Genomic DNA, 5376 nt, shown 5'->3' with positions numbered 1-5376 from the left:
CGTTTTCTGTATTTAGTTCAATACTCAAGCATGATTTCCTGTTTTATTATTAAAAGACACAAAAACGCATTTCACTGAAACATATATGGGAATATAGCCCCCATGTGAGAATTTAATAAAAGTACCATGATAATTATTATCAAATGAGTTGTATGATCTGGTATGTGTGTTTAACCTGTTTTTAACAATTCATTGCATGTCTTATGATACTTAACTTTAACATTGAGGTATAATTTATACGTTGAGGTGTTTAGTATGTGCAGGTCGACGTCCATCTCCTTGTACAACAACCGTGAAGTTTCTTCACGCTTTTTACCGACGTGCCCTTAGAGCAAGCAATACAGATACTCGCCGATATAGCGTTTGTGGATAACTGGTTTAATGAAACACACCACTTGAACCTCAGCAGAATGGGCTTTGCAGATCTTCTAAAAGCATCCACCAAAGACCAACTGTTTAGTTCAATGGACAACTTTATGGACAGACCAATGGCATCGCCATGGGCTCTCCACTCGGGCCACTGCTCGCTGATGTCCTCATGGAATCCATGGAAGAAACTCTGGTTCATGAAGGCAAAATGCCTTCATTTTACAAGAGATATGTTGACGACAGCATCAGCAGCTACCTTTCTTTCGGTCCAGGCTGAATATTCTTATTTTTCTACCTATTTTAGACTGAAACTTTTCTTCTGAATGTTCTTAGATTATAGCGTATAATGTCTTGCAGAAATGAATTTAGCATCCAACATACGGCTAGCGCTGTTTTTGTTGTCTCTTGGCCAGTTTTGCGCGCTTTTTAGACGGAAAGGAAGAATTTTATACGGTTTAGTTCAAAAGATAAAATTTCATTGTACGCAAATTTTCAACACACATAATTCTATTCTTTTCAAAATCTCAGCCTCGGGTTAATTCTTAAAATCTTCTTAAAATTTCGCAAACTTCAGCCTCGATATTCTTACAAAAAATAAAGAGAGTAAGGAAGATTGCTGTCAGCTGTCCAAACGAGTAGTTCATCTCCACCTCTTTCGACATATATGTTTTTCAAAATTGAATGCATGGAGATCAAAGTCTATATATTGCTGGCAGAAGACACTGAAAACGTTCTACTCCCGAATAAAAACGAAAAGAACATACAAATATAAAACCCCTCTTAAAATCAAGTCCACCAACTGTAAATATTTGGAACTGTAAATATTTTTATTTGCAACAAAAAACTCACAAATGCTCATAACTACTCAAAACAAACATAGCTTTGGCGCTCAAATTATTGACTACAGGTAAATGTCGGAACCGCCTTGAAAACAACGCATTTGAAAACAATTATAAGAGAATGTGATGATAATTGAACACCTATTATGAGCACGGTTCTTAATTAAACAAAAAGTAATATTAAATGTTTTGTGTACGTCGTCAGTATCGATACAGTTCTTTCATACAAGATAATACATGTTGGCATATAGCTTTTGGTGTTTAAAAGCACAACCTCTTAGTTCGCCGGTAAGGCTGTGTTTTTAAACATAGCCTTAAATAAATCAATTTATTATGAGAACTTTACAGATAACACTGACTAAGCAGTCGGTCTCAGTTTTTAACAAAAACGGTCGACACTAATCAAAACAAGTACAAGTAGGTATTTTTACCGTGCTTTTCATAGCGGCGCCCGTAATTTTCAAATATTTAGAATAGTCAGAAGGAATATATTTTTTCGTAAATTGACCGACATTCTCTGACAACATTTGAAGAGTTATAAATGTTGTCAGAGAAGCAAACATGACCAAATATCATAAACGTGGCAAACTGAATAAGAGAGAGCTATTTTATTTGCCCGTAAAGTTCACTAGCGTATTCAAAAGAACAGAAAGAGCAATATTTTGAATAATGTAAAGAGGTACGTAGCATAAATTGGACATTGAGCCAAATTCGGCCTCACTCACTGAGCCGGTCTATCTGCGTTTGATAGTAGTTGCTCTTAATACCAGTGGCTTTTACCTCTTCACCAGTTTCTAAGTATCCTTTGTTCTGTGACATGAACAAACAGAGTTATATAGCACTAAAGCGATAATACAAGAATTGTTTTTGAGGTCGCCTAACGGTCTACTTAATCGACCCATCATGCGTTCGATAGTTTGCACCCGGCAACAGGTGCGTTGAAATGTGCTTTACATCAAACAGTTGAAACCTGTTACCCACCTATCCAGGCTTGACCGTTTCTGTACTTGTACCGTAATAAAGTGAACAATATCAACTGACTTGGAAATTAGTCTTAACGTATAACAAAGACATTACCAAGACCTTTGTCCGATAGTGATATCTAGGAACATTGTACAACCGAGACTCAGATCATCTAGAAAAGCTTTTGAGTATCATTAGTTTTGATTTGAGAATTTGGCGGTCTCCCCTAACTTAATTATTATCTATTTAGCCATGTTTCCAGCCTTAAGGATCCATTCAGAAGAGTTTCAAGTCATAGCCATAATGATAAAGAAACTCACATATAATTCACAAGCGGCTTAAAGAAATATCAATAATTATATGTTGCAATGCACTATGAAGGGGGACGTGAACAGTGGTCTAGTAAATATTGTTAAACAAGTTGTTTCGGAGCGCGTTTTCTGTATTTAGTTCAATACTCAAGCATGATTTCCTGTTTTATTATTAAAAGACACAAAAACGCATTTCACTGAAACATATATGAGAATATAGCCCCCATGTGAGAATTTAATAAAAGTACCATGATAATTATTATCAAATGAGTTGTATGATCTGGTATGTGTGTTTAACCTGTTTTTAACAATTCATTGCATGTCTTATGATACTTAACTTTAACATTGAGGTATAATTTATACGTTGAGGTGTTTAGTATGTGCAGGTCGACGTCCATCTCCTTGTGCAACAACCGTGAAGTTTCTTCACGCTTTTTACCGACGTGCCCTTAGAGCAAGCAATACAGATACTCGCCGATATAGCGTTTGTGGATAACTGGTTTAATGAAACACACCACTTGAACCTCAGCAGAATGGGCTTTGCAGATCTTCTAAAAGCATCTACCAAAGACCAACTGTTTAGTTCAATGGACAACTTTATGAACAGACCAATGGCGTCGCCATGGGCTCTCCACTCGGGCCACTGCTCGCTTATGTCCTCATGGGATCCATGGAAGAAACTCTGGTTCATGAAGGCAAAATGTCTTCATTTTACGAGATATACGTTGACGACACTTTAGCTATAATGCCTGAGACAGCATCAGCAGCTACCTTTCTTTCGGTCCAGGCTGAATATTCTTATTTTTCTACCTATTTTAGACTGAAGATTTTCTTGTAAATATTCTTAGATTATAGCATATAATGTCTTGCAAAATTGAATTTAGCATCGAACATACGGCTAGCGCTGTTTTTGTTGTCTCTTGGCTAGTTCTGCGCGCTTTTTAGACGGAAAGGAAGAATTTTATACGGTTTAGTTCAAAACATAAAATTTCATTGTACGCTAACTTTCAACACACATAATTCTATTCTTTTCAAAATCTCCGCCTCGGGTTAATTCTTAAAATCTTCTTAAAATTTCGCAAACTTCAGCCTCGATATTCTTACAAAAAATAAAGAGAGTATGGAAGATTGCTGTCAGCTGTCCAAACGAGTAGATCATCTCCACCTCTTTCGACATATATGTTTTTTCAAAATTGAATGCATGGAGGTTAAAGTCTATGTATTGCTGGCAGAAGACACTGAAAACGTTCTACTCCCGAATAAAAACGAAAAGAACATATAAATATAAAACCACTCTTAAAATCAAGTCCACCAACTGTAAATATTTGGAACTGTAAATATTTTTATTTGCAACAAAAAACTCACAAATGCTCATAACTACTCAAAACAAACATAGCTTTGGCGCTCAAATTATTGACTACAGGTAAATGTCGGAACCGCTTTGAAAACAACGCCTTTCAAAACAATTGTGAGAGAATGTGAATATAATTGAACACCTATTATGAGCACGGTTCTTAATTAAACAAAAAGTAATATGAAATGTTTTGAATACGTCGTCAGTATCGATACAGTTCTTTCACACAAGATAATACATATTGGCATATAGCTTTTGGTGTTTAAAAGCACAACCTCTTAGTTCGCCGGTAAGGCTGTGTTTTTAAACATAGCCTTAAATAAATCAATTTATTATGAGAACTTTACAGGTAACACTGACTAAGCAGTCGGTCTCAGTTTTTAACAAAAACGGTCGACACTAATCAAAACAAGTACAAGTAGGTATTTTTACCGTGCTTTTCATAGCGGCGCCCGTAATTTTCAAATATTTAGAATAGTCAGAAGGAATATATTTTTTTGTAAATTGACCGACATTCTCTGACAACATTTGAAGAATTATAAATGTTGTCAGAGACGCAAACATGACCAAGTATCATAAACGTGGCAAACTGAATAAGACAAAAAAAACTATTGAAACTAATAAGGTAAAAATGCCCTCCACGCAAAAATTATTAAAAAATTACAATGTCGGAAACCTTTCAACGAGTTTTGAAAGCATTGTTAAGAAGGTTGTTTACAAAACAATTATCGGCAGCTGTTTCATAATTAGTACGAGTAAAAATATTGTCAATAAGATTATAGCACCAGAAACCTTCTAGAACAAAGATATAACTATCAAACCAAAACCAGAGAGGTATTATTTATCACATGATCCAAAGGCGACAGCTTACTCTAGGAATTCGGCCTTTAACGACAGTTCTCGTGATTTTCAGTTGCTCCGAATCATTTTTCCTTACATTGATGTTCGTCCCCGGAGAAAGAATCCATGGCCGCACCCAAGACTTTAAAGCAGACTGATTAAAAAGACTTTTTCTCGGGTTTGCAAGGAAGTTTATCCAAATGGGCATTACAGCTTACTTCACCTGTATCATTAAGAATATATTTATACCGAGAACCCATCGGATATCCTTGTGAGAAAGAGAGCCGGCGACTTGCATTTTTAATAAAAAGTAAAATTATTGTCTTTTACCAATAAGTCTTAGGTAACGTAACGGGGATTCCACCACTAACAACTGGGGAATCCAAATGGATGGGTTTTACGTCTAGCATTTGTGCAATCTATTTATCCAGTGTGAAATCTTTGTTACATTTAAGCTTACAGAACTAAGTCTTTTTTGTCAAGCAAAAATATATAAGAAGAGAACTAAAATAAGGACGCAGGAATTTAAAAATATTTAAGCTGTTTAGAGATGAAACTTAAAATATTCATTTGGCCTTGGGGGAGATTCGAAATTAAAAGCATCCCCTGCAGAGAAAGATTAGAAAATAAACAGCTAAAAACGCACACCGCCGGACGGTTAATAATTTTGTAGTCAATGTAACCAGATCAACATGTAGGA

Source organism: Orbicella faveolata, unplaced genomic scaffold (genome assembly GCF_042242905.1).
Source record: "Orbicella faveolata isolate gen_17 unplaced genomic scaffold, um_ofav_v1 contig_35, whole genome shotgun sequence".
NCBI classification, from domain to species: Eukaryota; Metazoa; Cnidaria; class Anthozoa; order Scleractinia; family Merulinidae; genus Orbicella; species Orbicella faveolata.
Note: the sequence above shows the minus strand (reverse complement) of the source record.